General features: G+C 33.1%; 1 protein-coding gene across 1 annotated transcript in view; it reads right to left on the bottom strand.

Annotated features, from left to right (window-relative positions):
- Positions 1 to 17,221, bottom strand: part of LOC118184450 (uncharacterized) — a 384,362-nt gene that overhangs the window by 365,828 nt on the left and 1,313 nt on the right. The gene's annotated exons all lie outside the window — the stretch shown is intronic.

Here is a 17,221-nt window from a genome sequence, read left to right as displayed (position 1 = left end):
ATGTGGTTATGCGTATTTGTAGCGTGTATACTTTGAAAATATACCAGAAATATGACATTTCTACCAAACGTTGGAATCCGAAGAGCAAATAATCAGAACACCTTTAATAAAAAAACACACCTTGTAAGAAGTTAAAAAGGAACTTCAAAAATTCGGCCGATTTTAAAATCTACAGCTGTAGCAGCAGTTATGAGAAAAGACTGGTATGCAAATTCTAACAAACAAAGATTTCAAATTTCTTGAATTGCATTTCACTATGTTCGTGTTCTTTTAATTACGATTGGTAAAAAAATTCTCAGAAATGTCATTTTCTAATTTTGAAAATAGTCCGTTAATATTCAAATATTCTTGATTCCACCTTTAAATATATTGCCTCTAAGAAAGATTATACAGGAAAAACCGATGCGAAGAAAAGTATACATAATAAAATAAATAATAATCATCTTATAAATGAATAATACAAATCGAGGGGTTTTGAAAATATGCTTCAAACCTCTTATCATACAAAATTCTGCAACACGAACTCTTGCATAGTTGCTATTCACGTACACACTCACCAACTTATATGCTACGAATGAATGTTACTTATTTAGCACAATTAAATTATTGCTATCCGTTTAATCGGAAATACGATACAATCACGCATATCATTATGCGTAAATAAAAGAACTTCGCTTAATAATCAACACGGCAAAAGATAATTTACGATGCTTTTTGTATAGCCAAAAGACGGTAGAATTCATCCACGGATTAGTACCTCAGGCGCAATGGGAATACGCAAAGGGGCAGAGGACCACTATCAAGTATTAGTTCTTTTCGCTGTTATTTCAAATCAAGTAACCAACGAAATAAATATTCTAGAGTTGAAGGCTTTGATATGAATTTTCAAGTTTGCTTCAAAGGAATTTTAAATCGTTATATTTAAGTAATACGATATGTTAATTCTTGTAATTGAAAACCGGAGCAAAAGACAGCAATATGTAAAGTATCCAGGTCATATTTCTGATATTTCATGCACAAAATTATAATGTATCTTGGCTGCATAGACTCCTATTTCGGAGAGGAACTATAATTACAAACATCTATGCCAGGTTCAAAATTATGCCCTTTTGGCAACATACAAGAGCAATAACATGACACAACAACGTAAAAGGCCGTTGAACTTTGGTATTTCGACTGAGTTCAAACTACCGTAAAGCTGTTGGTTCTGCGGATGTTTTATAATATATTCTCTTGAATGCCAGGCACCATTACTAAGTCCTTCCTGAAGACGTTTCTTACTTTAAGCAGATAGCCCTATTTGCCATACTATAATAAATCTTATCTTTTATCCCTACTACAGCAAAAAATGAAGTTGAGAGCGATAACATCCGCATTTTCAGAAAATATGAAAGCATTGCAGAGTTAGTGACTTAAGAATCTTGTCAATGATTTTTAAACATTTTTTAATAATTTTTATAAAATTCTGTTATTCCGTGAACGTTTGTCTACATTTTGTAAGCGTAAAAAATTTATGACTGTTTAATTTTGAATCTCTTTGGTTTTACACAAGACTATTAATTTCGCGGGATCTAAACTCGGAGCTCCTCTTCATCAAGAAACAAAAGTACTTTCTGAAAGTCTTCTATAAAGCACATGAAATTCCCAGATCAGTTTTTAAATTTACATTTGGCACTGGTGGGTATCACTTAAATATTATATCTCATCACTTAACGTAAAATGTGTAGATCGTCACGCCATAGAGTATAAAACTAGTATAAAATCGACTTTCGCATATGGTAGACACGATAAAAAATGTACTAAATAGTGCAATAATAAATACCAACATAAATACTCATTTGTGTCTTGTAAATAATCGTCAGAGACATACGATCGCCTCTGCGTAGGATACACACTTGAACACAGTCGACAATTTCGTCGCGTAGACAAGACTTGTAATTAGCAACAATGCATAATCAAAAGAATAAGGATAGATCCTCGACAAGGCATAACAGGAAAACCGATTTTTCAGCTGCCCTGCAGATAGAAAGGTTGTCAACATTGTTCGCATTTCCTATTTCATGTTTCTGAAACATATGCCATTTAAAATAAAGTGCAGAAACAGCGAGGCTTGAAAATATCAAGCAATATGAAAATGCTTAGAAAATAATACAGTCTTTTTTATGAATGACAACAATTGAATACATATGTTTATAAATTAACCCCAGCGCTCAATGAAAGGTTAAAAAGTTTTCGAGACCATGTTTTCTTTAATAGAATCTGAGATGAAAAACAATTTCATTATAAGCGCACCGTCAGTGTCCTGAGTGCTTGAAGTGATCTCTAACTGAAGAGGAACAGCAATATCACCTTATAAGGGAGTTCGGATGGATTCTACTTCTGCAGTCAACATATAAACACCAAAAAATGACGTCTTTCGTACCCTTTGAAGTGTTAAAAGTTAAAAACAGACGCTACTTTTAAGGCAACAAGATTAAATGTGGACATCAAAACCGTCGCCATCTCTTGTTAACGGTTACATCTAGCGATAAAAAGAATTACATTTCTCTTAAAGTGCCTTCAGAATTCGCCAGAAAGAATTCAAATTTTAATAAAAGAAAAGAAGATTGATTATTTCAGTTACGATTGTCTTAACAGAATGTCACTCAAATGTAAGAAAAAATTTAATACTACGATTCCAATATATTTTTTCTTCAATCATGCTTTGAAAACTGGACTGATATAGCGCGTACCAAAATCTTTCCGACGGACATACTCGTTTCCCATAAAAATAAAGTTTTAAAAATTTATATTCAAACTTTTCTAAAAGATAAAGATTTGTTTCAAACTCAAAAATGATTATGAATTTCAGAGACAAAATGATTATTTTACAAACTCAAGTTTAATTCTAAAAAGTCCGATGTGGACACCACATGACTTCCTTGTACGGCCTATTAAATTATACACAATATTTCCTGCACTTCATTTAAACTTATTTCGTCGAATTTCATTAGAGATATATTTCTCATTAAATTAATTCAGTTCTCACTTCGCGGCATTGCAAAAAGAGATAAAAACTCAAAATATTTTCATTAAAAATAAAAATATGGACATAAACATCAAATAAAATTTAAACAGTTTAAAAAGTTTTTTTATGCAATTAAAATTAGTTTCTGCGTAAAAAAGCAGTTTGGCCAGCGAGCAATAAGGCAGATTTCTCGGTGCACTTTGGTCCCACTCGGCAGAAAGACACTGAAGATGCAAAAAATGATTCACTATTCTCCTAAGTTTCAAAAGTAAACAAATATGGCTGGTCTATTAGCTATAGTGGTACATAAACAAATTTGATAATTCTACAACTATTACATGCAGATTAACTAAAGGCACAAAAACCTTAACCAGAACATAAGAAGATAATTCAATACCTTTTAAAGCAAAAAGTGCATAATTTACCGACATAAAAGAATTAAAAAAACTGAGCTCACCGAGCCGAGTAACAGAGTGGCAATAAATACGTAAGAAAAATAAAGAATGTGTAAAAGATTAAATTAGCAGCGTAATAATTTCCCTTCTCTATTCTAAAAATAGAAACATCTATTTGCAATGCGTCATTTCGAGTATTATTGACTGCGACATATATTCTGCGACATCAAAATTCTGCGATATGATGTCGTATATTCTACTGCATCAAAATCCTATTGATGTCGCAGAAAAATGTTTATTGTGGATACAGACCACCTGCGGTCTACTAAAGAATCTATTACATATATATATTGATATATTTTTGGTGCGGCCAATTTGAACCAAAAGAGTGGTGCACAACTGCATGTTATAGCAGTCCTATATACAAAATTTCAATATTCCGATGACACCCATTTTTGAGCTATGCGAGATACGTACGTGCAGACATCACGAAAAATCTGTTCCGATTCCATTTTAAATCCATTTTATAATCAGTTTTGTGAAAAAGAGTCCTTTATTCTGTCCTCACGAACAGATGTCACGCAAAAACAACGTTAAATTGCATTCGATAGCGGTCGAAATAAATATTTTAGTTGAAATATGATATCCGAAATTTTTTGTGATTACAATACTTCCTTTACTTATTGACAGAGTTCACGTATTAAAAATTTCGAATCCAGCATCTTTCCAGAAATAAATTATTTAATTATTAGATTTATGTTTGAAAATAAGAATACAATTTTCAATACTTTATATGACAGATAATCTCAAACTTAACCTTAAAAAATATTACTTGAACTTAAATCTAAATTAATTACATAGTGAAATACTATCACGTATACGAACGGAATGTACTAAAAATTTCTGATCCATTGTACGTCAACATAGTTTCAGTTATTTTGAAAATATTTTAGCAATTATGAATCCAGCAAGAGTTGCTACCTATTACATAAAAGTGGCTAAATGCGATGGCAAAAAATAGCGATAACTTGTCAATACATATTTGTCATATTACAGCAACCATGTCCTCAAATTTAGTCATAATTGTTTAAACCATGCGCTCATTATTCTTGTTATAGTACTAGATTTAAAGAGCTGCGCATGGATCTTTCAGATTACCCAAAGAACAGAAACTGTTTCAGAAAGAATATATATTGTATATTGCTAAAAGTACGAGAATATTCTAATTCCCATAGAGCAAAATTTTAAGTCTGTCAGAAATGCAGTAGAGAAATATACAAACAAGTAGTAAAATCAAGAGCGGGAAATCAGTGTAAAAGAAGTCAAAGCCTATTTACAAAAACTTTACTATATTTTTATTTATTGTTGCTGCACGGCATTAACATGAGTAAAATTTTCGAAGAACGTTTAATAGCGAATAAAATTATCATAGGATGGAACAATCATTTGGAGAAATTTGCATTGCTAAAAAAGAGAGAAAGCCAAAACTCGCATAAGGGAAGTAGACAAAAGTGTAGCTTGGACAGAATCCAATTAGCGGTATAAAAATCACTGCCAAAGCTATTCTGCCGCACCAAAGATCCTAATCGTTCAATACATAAACATCTATTTAAGTTATGATGTACTGTATGCGTATTTACTATGTTTTTAATATGTACGTTCAGTGTCAATCCATTTTTTGAGCTCATAATTTTAGGTATGATGCTGGACGTAGCTACTGCTTCGTTTTTTCTCACGTTAACAATCACATTTTTTGATGTGCATATGAGGTTGTTAGGTTAGATTAGGTTATTTAATTACGGCAAAGCCTCGAGGACTCTTTGCCTAAGGGGAGGGATGCCTTCGTGGAGGACTTTCTAACAGAAACTGGCTCGTATACACGTTACACATGGGGAAAATCACGAAAACACCTATGCAGCCAGCCCGTTCGCGGAATTCGAACCTCGGACCGAACTACCAGTGTTCAGCGACTTTACCGCTCGGCCGCTGGTGGGCCCATATATGGTGGAATGTGTTGCCCTTCACACTTAGATTATCATTCAAATAAATCAAGAATGCATAAAGGACTTGAGGTATTCCAACTTTTTCTAATTATGATTTTGCCTGAAAAAAAAATTCGGGGATTCTGGTGGCCACGCTATGTCATCATATCAAGAAACAGGAGAATGCACGCATTGATAGTATCGGTTGTACCTTCGTTCTGTTTCCATCAGATCTCACCAGCATTGCATCCAGGGGATACCTTAACAACTGTCAGCCATTACAAAGGTGCTAGAGTTTTTAAGAAGGGCAGTTTTACTTGAATTTGGTTACCTTTCAATGTATTTAATAAAGTAAATGAAAATCTTACTAAAATAGTTCTCCCAACATACGTTTGGGCATTTTTATGATGTTTACTGTTTGCAAATTTAAAACTAACTCTCAAATCTTAAGATATCATCACCTTAAAATAGCGGCACTGTTGTGAAAGTTTTTGCTCCGATGAACAGTGTTTGGTACCTATATTATGGACCACAGCATATGTCGGTGAATGCTTATATGAGAAAATTCGAACTTCATCATAAGAAGACATCTATTCGTAACATGTCAAAGACAGAGCAAGACTATTCTAGAACGCATTTTTAAAGGTTTTCTCCAGAATATTCTCTAAGGTGACTTGAAGCTATATATACTCTACTTATCCTTGGGGAGAGAGTAGTGTCTTGAGTTCAGAGACTAGATTGAGAGTGATCAACCGAGTCGGGAGCTATACTTTAGTGCTTTGCCGTGAGGCTGTCTACACCGTTATAGCCTGATGTCAGTATTGCTGATTGTTTCAGTGTGTTTGGCGTAGATTTTCGACGAGTGTAAAAGTGACTTTGGAATTGTACGTGTAATGGTGATTACTGGGGAGTACATTGTGTTTTTGATACCACAGTTATACTCACATTCAATCTAAGACTAACTGATCGGCATACAGCCGTCTTCATCAACCGCTCCACCGATAGTGCTACGTTTACGTGTGTACTTATGTAAAACATTTTCCTGAACATTGAATCTTATGTAAAATTATTTCCAAATAAGTATTATTCAGTTTTCATTTTACCTACCAAAAGAATTTACATTAATTTCTATCTATGTATTTATAACTCGCAAGTTAAACTAATTTACGCTTAAAATTAATTGCGAAGTTTGGAATGCAAATATTTATTTAATTTTGAAGCTTAAATAAATGAATTGCAACACAGTTTTCCTGTAATGAAAACAAATCGAATTATCCACGGGATTTTGAAGCGCAAATATCTGAATTTTATTCGGTAATAATAAACCTAGTGTGCTTTTTAGAAAAAGAACCCCGGAGCTCTTCATTTCCTGCAATCCTCTGGATATACATTGCATTTCTCCTCGTTTCTCGCATACCATTGTGGCATCAATAAATTTTCGTTTACAGATATAAGTAAATTGTTTTGTAACGGACTTTATCCGTTTCGGGAAAGCAATGAGAATAAATTCGGATCACACATATCTCAGAGTAAAAGAATTGTGTAATAACAACAGAAGTTAATAGATATAAAAGTGCCTAAATAAAAGATTAAGAAAGTTCTGCAAATTTCGCATAATGGAAAATTTAAATACATGGAATATAAAGAGATAAACTGCATTTATGAATATCTTTAAGCTTTTACATCATTTTAATTGCTCGTGCTTAATCTCACGAAATTGATGTTGCGAGTAATTGTTTTCTAATTATATTAAATTCGCATTAATAAATATCTTTAAAAAATAAATATGTTGATAGACGACAGTAACACAAAAACTTAAATAATTCATAATATCCTTATTGTGATAATTGAGTTGACTTAAAAATTAGTGTTTCAAATAGCGTTTAAAATGTTGCATTTACTGAGACGTAGTTTTGGGATATTTTATTCAAATTGTAAATATGCGAAAATAATTTACAACTAATTTAAATTGGTTATTTATAAATACATGCAAAAACTGAAGTATTCCAATTTTCCTCTAAAAAATGTGTATAACTATTTGCTTAAAAAGGAATAAAAATACGAGTATAATGCATACGTAGCAACTGAACAACATTTTATTAAAATATCCCCCTTACTACTGTGCTAGCAAGCCGGCATCTATCATCAAACTATCGCTTCAAGAATCGTCATCGTTCCGTCCAAGCCCTTGGTGGCAGTTGTTGGACCGGTTTTTTTTTCTCTTCGCTACTGGGAGTTCAAGGGTGAAGGACGGGCTTCGGCTGTCTCTTCTCTGACTGTCTCTTCACCTACAGCCTCGTGTCATGATGTACGTTTAACTTTCCTGAAAAGTCCGATAACGGTAGTTTTTTTATTGAATATATTCATTCTATATGCAGTTGCTGAAAATTGGAATGATGTTTTAAAACAAGAATCATAAACGATCTCATTGTGCAATTTAAGACTCATCCATTGTCTATCGTCACGTGGTGACTGCTCCAAATTAATTCACTGGTAGAAGCTTCAAAATCAAAAGAAATTTCAAGATGAGTATACTCCTGGTCTACATATATCTTCAATTCCCGTTTTTTTTTTTTTTTTTTTTTTTTTTTTTTGATTTATAGAAAGTGATGCAAATGGATAGTGCTCTGTAGTGTATCGATACGAGTGGACGCTCTGTATTTTTAGTAGGACTATAGTTATGATCTGATATTTAATTTTCTTGTTTATTTGTGCGAGCTCAACAATAAAATTTTTGATAGGAAGATAAAAAGAGTGAATTGTAGTTGTATAACTTGTATTTTCTCCTCAACTATCACAACGTCTGGAGTAAGTAATTTATTTTGCTATCCTCTGTAGGTCACATATTTTATCCCTATCATTCGGGTTATTGCGGAAACAACGTGATGTACTCTTAATCACTATTATAATTTCATCGCTCATAAAATTGATATTCAAAATTTTGGTTACCACTTATACACCTAATTAAAATATATAAGTATTTTTACTACATACAAATATTTTCACTACATATAGCTCTTCTTAAATATAATTTTCACTACATATTAATATTTTCACAACAACTAGCGCTTTCGACATATGGTACTTAGTGTTAAAGGCTTTAAAGTATCAAATTAATTAAACACACATTAAATATGTATATCCGTTTATTGCCAGCACTTGTTCATTCTCGTAGTATATTTCAGGTAAAACGCTGGGCCTTATTAACTCTTGCGCTTCCACCCTAGTTCTGAGGGAGAACACCCCGGAGGACTATTCGAGGATCTTCCACCACTTTTCTCCTACTACCAGCCTCTCGACTTGAGAGTACTTTCGGCTTTTCCATGTATTCAAGACCGGCGCTAGATTTTAGCCGCAAAGTGCAAACTCCGCCGACTCCAAAATTCTCCCGCCGGGGTGTTCCTTCCTAACTCTAAAAACTTGTCTACTCCTATATTCTGACGCCCGTTGCATTCTCACCGGTTGCACACGCTCTAGAGCTGACTTTACGTGCATTTTGATTACCTTTCGCTGAAAAAACAATATTTTCTTACAAGCATCCATGCTTTCCTCACGACTGGAACGTGGACCCATCGGTAGAGCAATCAGCGTCACTAACCACTATACCAACTGGGATGTTTCAGTTACTGGCCAAATGGCAGCAAATCACCACACATCGAATTTTTATATGTTAAAATGAACGTATCTGTAAAAATGAGCAGTTTTGATAATTATTCCAGGTTCAGCTGTAGCCAAGTAGATATGCATCCTTTCTTCTTAGGCAGAAAACACTCGTATGTTTCTCACAATCCATTTAATATGCATACGTATTATGTCAAACGAAATTTAAAATAGTCTACTGTAATTTAAAATAATACTACTGTAGTTCATGGTATTATCCCATCGACCATGGAACTGTAGTCAGGCAGAGCGATTTAGCACCAATTAGCACCGTGGCCTAATTAGCACAAATATAACAGCTATGCTTTCGTTTGATTCTGGATAAACCACGTTTTGTTTTTATCAATAAGGATAAAAATTAACTGGTATTACTGTTTTTTCTACTTGCATTTTGAAAAATGTATTAGGATTTGCGTTCTGCGTTCTACAGAAGAACAATCAGTGGATTATTTTCAAAGTTATCGGTGCCTGCCAATAAGAAAATGGGTATTAATGGAGACTATATGGTATGCTGAATGGCCAACACAAAACATAATGGACTGGAACAAAAGAATTTGTGAGCCTAGTGTTCTAAACAGAAGTTTCGTTGAAATGGGAGGGGCTAACAAAATGGTAAAACTCGATAAAAGGGTTGTTACTAATCTTAAAAACAAAGTTGGTCGAAGACTAATTGTTTATCAAATAAAAAGGCGCCACTTCTTTCAGATTTCTAAGCAATAATTGGCACAGTTTTGGTAAGATTTCCACCAACTTTCATGTTTCGATAATAACCAACTGTGGTCGACGGAATAATACTTAAGTACCTACACCGCTTTAAAAGGAATATATTTTGGAAGACTTGATAACAGAAACGTACTTTATTTACATTACATGGGAAAAGAAATAAAAACGCCTTACAGCAATTCTTTTACTTGGATCCCAGATCTGTTGAACCAAGGGAAGCATGCTAGGGCTATTTATTAGTGAGGGAATACCTTCATCGACTTTCTAAAGCAAACTGTCTCGTCATCAAGTTACCAAGGAGGAAAATCACAATACTTTCCACACCTGTAAATAGTTTGCAAAGATTTAAACCGGGTCAGACTGCCAATAATTAGAGGCCCTATTCACACAGTAGTGGACCGAGAAGGAACTATTAAATAGACGTCGTGATGAAATACTGTCGTACGGGCTTGAGTTTATTCAATGATGGACATCAATCTGAGTAATCGATAAAATAAAATGGAGACCCTCAATTAATAGCAATTTAATTAAGACTTAAAAATAAGTAATTTAAAGGTACGAATGGTGTATCCTAGGAAAGGTATTAGGTGATATAATTTTAACTTCTTAGATAAGTTCGCGCAATATAATCAATCTCTCTATTACATATGACATGCAATATGTGACATGCAGTATCATTGCATGGTAGATATGGCATTAGGTGATATTTTGTTAGTTTACGTCTCGTCTGATCAAAACGATGCTGCCATCCGTTTCCGTAACAGTGGACCCTATAGCAATTATTAAACCCAGTGTAGAGGAACTTTTTCATACGCAATCTAATACTTATTTCAATTTTGGCAAATCTGATTTTTAGATAAAATGGGAAATAAATGTAGCCCAATACGGCGTACTCCTATGGATGATTTCCAAGTTGGCCGCTGTTTATGTTACATAACTCAAAAACTCTATTAACTTCCCGATAGAGCACGGCCCACCAGTGCCCGAGTGGTGGGCCGTGCTCTATCGGGAAGTTAATTGAGTCGCTGAACACTGGTAGTTCGATCCGTAGGTTCGAGTCCCGGCGAACTATTTGCATTACCGTTTTCGTAATTTTCCCCTCTCTGTAACTGTGTACAAGCCAATTTCACTTAAAAACATCCTCGACGAAGACATCTCTCCCCTTAGGCAGATAACCTCTAAGTGCTTTGCTCTAATCAAATAAACCAAACCAGTCCCGATCAAGAGAGCCTATTGTACTGGGTATAATTGTTCGAAGAGATTCAGAGGTTTTTAATTATTCAGCGACTGGGAAATGCCTCTTATATATTAATTGTCATTTTCTCTTAAAGCAGTGTTAAAACTTACGAAAGCTTCTGGCATATGAACTTACATTTTTCTAGTTATTGCATTAGAAAGGGTTAAACTTATATTTAGAAAAATATAATGTTATCAAGTGGTTAAAATTATAAAGTTTTCAAGTACAACTGATAGACTGCTTGAAAGCACACATAAAACTATTATTCAAATAAAATTTTAAATATTCAAAAACATACAGCAATTTAATAGGTAGTAAAGGTAATTTGCATATTGTTTTAATTTAGACAAATCAAGGTATCGATATAACGTATGAAATAATGTTAATACATTATTATACAGACTACATATAAACAAACTTAAAAATGTTGCGACAATGTAAATATCAGCGAAGAATGTTTTTCGCAAATAAGATAAGCGTATTCTCATCAAACTGAAGCCTGAGTTCTGGTATTTTACTTAATATCTCTCCTCAAACAAGAGGAGTAACTTATTCGCAGTGGCGTCACATTATTTTTTTATTGTTTTTTTATAACAATTTAAGGGAACACAATTATGATAAACTAAAAGTTAAAAGCAGTTGTATAAGTTTACTGAGAGTTTCTTGAATTTTTGAAATTTTAAATTTGATTTGAAAATTTGAAATTTGAAAATTAAATTTAAATAAATTTTTGTAATTTAATGGCTAGTAAAGTTAATTTGCAGCCTTTTTGGTTAATCTTTGGATTATGGTAACTTGGCTATTTTTTGGCGAAAATTTTACGACCAACCCTGCTACAGCAACCTGCTAGAATTTTTTTGAACGCCATTTTGTTTTCACGAAGTAAAGGCTTTTTTTTTTTTTTTTTTTACTCAACATTTTTTTACAACAATCTGCTAGCCGAATTACGCTTATGCTAGAACTTTTATGGAACCAAAGTGCTTAATCATGACGAAGATTAGGTGCGAAATTGGAAGAAAGTGCAGAATCGCCCACTGCTTGCCGCGTTTTGAAGAATTGCACATACACGGTATCATCCATGTATACGTCGACCTATTTTCACTTAAAAAAACATCCCAGAATTGCACAAAAATGGCACTTCGCACACTCTTGACTTTATCCATGTACACTGCTAAAGTCTTAGCTAGTAACCTTTATCGCCTTACCAAAATGTCGCCAAACTACCTGTTACCATATTCCAAAGATTAGCCGAATTGGTTAATTTATACAAATCTATGTATCAGTACAATGTACGAAATAAGTAACCTTCCGAAATAAGTAATTATACAGATTACATACATAAACAAGCTTAACGATTCTGCGACAATGCAAATACCAGACAAGAATGTTTTTCACAAATAAGATAAAGCGTATTCTCATCAAACTGAAGCCTGAATTTTTTTTTTTTTTTTTTTTTTTTTTTTTTTTTACTTAATCTATTTCCTCAAACAAGGGAAGTGACTTATTCTCAGTGGCGTCCCACTATCTTATCATTCCCCCTGATAACAATTTAAAGGTGCATAATTGTGATAAACGGAAAATTAACGCTTTTCTAATTTTACAGATTTCCTTGAATTTTTGGGAAAATCTGACGAAACCTTACACTAAAAATAAAAAAGGTTTGGGATAAACAAATATTTAATTAGTACTTAGGGCTATGCTTTGGCTTGTATTTATGCTGCATTATACAGAAACGGAAATTATACGAAGTGGAAGTTTGATTCCCTTGAGCTTATAGATTCCGAACTATACTACTGATCACCTATTATAGAATCGAAAACTACACACTGACATTTGGATTTGGAGTTAGGGTTTGAAAGAACAGCATGCCAGAACATGTCTTTAGAATGTTTATCATGTAGTTAGGAGTAATAAAATTGCTTTTATTGAATAATTGCGGACTATCGTTCAGTTTATCCAAGAAATTCCCTCTTTCTAAATCGGGTGTTTAAAAAACAGGCTGTAGTTGTAGTTCTTTAAATATTATTCCTGGATATATTATTTTAGTCAGTTTTTAAAGATAGTAAAATAGAGAATTTTATGGAAAAAGTCTAGCTATTGTGGGTGGGCTGTAAAAATACTATATAGTATGCATATAATACAACTCCCGACTAGTTAAATGTTTATCATGCTTCAGTGGTCTGGAAACAAGCTTTCCATAGCTTCACCTGCATAATTTCTAGTATGAATTTATTTACATTTGTCTAAAGTCTATTATACCGACGTAGATCTCAACATTTGAGCTGTAGATTTTCCTCAGAAAAGTAGCTTTTATGTTCCCTTAGATAAAAGAAGCACACATAAAAAAATTTTAGCTAGTATTTTGAAATTATCAAGGATATCTATGAATGCTATATGGAAAGGTATCGGTCATTTTGCTTTTAATTACTTACAGCATATTAATTATTTTACAAATTTTATTCTATAAGGACCATATAAAAAAGATTTTGTTTTTGTACAAATTTGCCACTTATCCTGTTGGAACTTTCAATACAAGTCTATTTTAAGGAGTTTTGGGATGAAGAACATGCTCTCAACCAATATTTAAATGGATATAAGCCTGTAAGTCACTTTTTCGAAACCTCTGTACAAGATTCAAAACTTATTACGTGTCAGAAAAAGTGACAGGGTTCTTCTTAAAGTATGAACTAACTTACTATTCTGCAAATTAGTGTCATTTACAGTGTCACTAGACAGTGTGAATTCCCATTAAAATTGTCACTATACAATTTTATTGCTAACTGTGCGAGACAAAAACAATATAAGGATTTTTTAATTAAATCATGTAGCCATTTTTGTTTTCGAAAACCTTTTAAGAAGGGACCTAAATATGTGTACCTAATAATTGCACTAAAATATATTTTTTTAATTTACACCACAATTCTGTGACTTCGTTAGATACATTGAAGTTCAACGTAATGACAGTATCTCTAAGATGATCACTTTTGGGAAAAGCCATTATTTCTTAACATCAAACTCTGTGTAGAATATTACTTTAGTAAAATGACGACCTTCACATAAGACCAAATCATTTGGAATTGTGAGTGATTGTTTTATAGAGAGTTTACTACGTTAGATATATGTCTAGTTTGATTTATTTGATTAAAGCACACAAGGGCTATCTGCCTACGGGAAGGAATGCCTTTGTGGACGACGTTCTGAGAAAAATGATTCTTATACACGTTATACATGGGGAAAACTACGAAAACGCCCATGTATCCAGCCTCTTCGCAGCGATTCAGAATCCCGGACCAATCTACCAATGTTCAGCGATTTTACCACTCGGCTGCCCTAATGGGCAGATATCTGACTGGGTCATGAATATCAGGTCGGGAAACATTTTTTCTTCTTTAATTTTTAAACAGGAATGATCGCTAAGGATGTCACCTTAACTCGGCTTAAATACCTTAAAACCTGCGATATCAATAAATCAATGGATAAATAACCAATGAATCAATTAAATAATCAATGGTTTCCAAGCAGAAGTATTCATAGTATGAAAACAAAAACCGTACAAAAATGCCCATTTTAGTCCGTTACAGCACGCGAGGACTTTTTACGTAAGGAAAGTTAAAACCTCGTGAATGTCTTTCTACGGGAAATTTTCTCATATTCAGTTACACGTAAGCAAAATCTCCAAAGCATTCACACATGCAGCGCTTTTCCCGAGATTTGAGTTCGGGTGGAATAAGCAAAGTTCGTATCTTAACTACAACAACAGTGTGTTCTTTCAAGAAGCTCATTCTCATTGTAACTTCCTTATATAACAATTATTTGTTCAAATATTGACACAAAATTCTTTTGTTGTTGCAATACTTTATTTAGCAGTTAACAAAATTGATATTAATATATCTCACTTTCCTCGGGAACAGCAAAAGTGGGGAAACATGAATGCATCTGGAAGAAAGCGTCCATGTCGATATTAATATTTTATTTAACCCCTTTTCATTTTATTTAGTTTTAATTAAGCATCATTTATTGTTGTATTATTATTTTTCTCACAAGTTCAGATAGCCTTCCATAGGAACGGGCACTTAACTTAGGTATTTTGTAAGAGCTCCAAATGAAGATTAGAATTTATCAGTTGACGAGGTCTAAGACCTTTCATTTTATCTTTCCTGTAATAGTATTACATTATTCATCAGAGCAAAAGTGGATATCAAAATAACCATATTTGTACATCTTAATATATAGTTTCGTAAAAATATTTCAATTGGTTTGATTTATTTAATTACGGCAAAGCATACAAGGACTAATTGCCTTCGTGGAGGACTTTCTAAGAGAAACTGGCTCGTATACATGTTACACATGGGGAAATCCACAAAAACTCACACGCAGCCAGCCCGTTCGACGGATATGAACTTCGGACCGAACTACAGTGTTCAAAGACTTTACCGCTCGGCCGCTGGTGGGTTCAAAAATATTTTATTTTATAGCATTAGTGTAATATTTAAAGTAACTAATACCATATAACATCTTTACTGCACAATTTCTAAATATAATTTTTACATTTTATTATTTTGTGGTAAAAAATTGATTAGTAATAGTGAATTTCTGTAATAGCGAATTATAAAAGTCTGTATACCTTTGTTTTATTCAAACAGTAATTCTACGTCAAACCTTGATTTCCTCAATATATTTTAATTTTTATCTTTTTATTACATGTTTACCTTTATATTATTTTTGCAGATAAAAATGTATAAATAAATGCCGAACTTTACTATCATTGAAAAGTAAAAATTTAGGCTTATTACTTGTCAATAGTACCTAATGGTAAAATTGATCTGGAAATTTATAATCTGAAATTTTCTCAAAATGCACTTTCTTGATGAAATCACTTTGGTAGAAGACTAACAGTGCAGCAAATATTTTGTCAAATAAATTTACTTAATCATGTAAAATATATAGTCTGTCTAGTAAAAGAACGGAGTCGCTTTTAACTGTTCATCCTACCGCACTAACTAGAATACGTGTTAAGATTTTAAGCATATTTAAATTGGACAAAAACTCATTTGATTAGAACGTTGTCCTACTGAATAATTAGTTTATTATAAAATTAACTATTTCTCAGTCAAATTTATTATTTTTCATATTTCATTAATGTATCTAGTCAAAGGGAAAGTATAATTCTTGCGAGGAAAGTTTTTCTATATGGTATTTTTAGTCTATTCCCGTTTGGGAACCTACATCTTTTTAGCATACGTTCTTTTATAAAGAATTCATTTATATTGCACACTCATAAATTGAACCTCCAACGACCAGTGATTCTAAACCCTTTTTTGCCCACACACACCTTCACTACTGCTAGAATAGCCCTCCTTTTCAAAACATGAAAAATACTTATATGCATTTAATTAGATTATTTTCTGACGTATTTTATAAATTAAGCAACAAGAATAAAGTAAATATTGGTGAATACTAAAACATGTGTTTATGAACTAAATATTTAACTGCTAAATAATGGGCTGACCGCATTCCCCCTCCCTATGAAATCCTCCCTGGGAGGGATTTTCACCTGGTGGAGAACCCCTGCTCTAGACTAAACACTAAAATATGTTACGTTAGATTATAGGATTATGGTAATATACATGAAGGACATCTTCTTAAATGATGCCATCGTGGAGGACTCTCTAAGGGAAAGTGGCTTGTAGTCGGGTTATACGTAGAGGAAAAACAGCAATGCTGCCAGCTGCTTTTCCTGAATTCGAATCCGGGTCGAAATACCAATAACTAGTGGTCTTTACAGCATAGCCACCAGTAGAAACTGGAAATGCACTGGAACGCTTATTTTCAAAAAGGGTAAATAATAAATATGTATACATACTCCAAAGTAAATAAATTCAGCTGAAGAATGTAATGTTACTCGATCTGAAGATCACGTCTGTTGACCATAGAACAAATTCTGAATTAATCAGAAAAACGAAGAAATGTGAATTGCATGTAAAACAAAATATGAAATCGGAATTATTTGCCATCGCATCGGAAGGAGGAGGACATTACGTGATATAACGCATATATAATATTACTTTGAGTTTCACCCTTATGAGCGCGCAGTTCAAAACTAATCTGGAAGTCTTAAATAGTGGACTTAATAGTTTAAAAGTTAACTAGCCGTAATCAGAAAATAAAATTTTCAAATTGTTAACTTATCCTCCACGTGACACAATCAATCCGGTAA

The sequence above is a fragment of the Stegodyphus dumicola genome, chromosome 1 (assembly GCF_044657685.1).
Source record: "Stegodyphus dumicola isolate Sdum_Otavi_A_Nest chromosome 1, ASM4465768v1".
Lineage (NCBI taxonomy): Eukaryota > Metazoa > Arthropoda > Arachnida > Araneae > Eresidae > Stegodyphus > Stegodyphus dumicola.
Note: the sequence above shows the minus strand (reverse complement) of the source record. Positions and strands in the feature narration are given on the sequence as shown.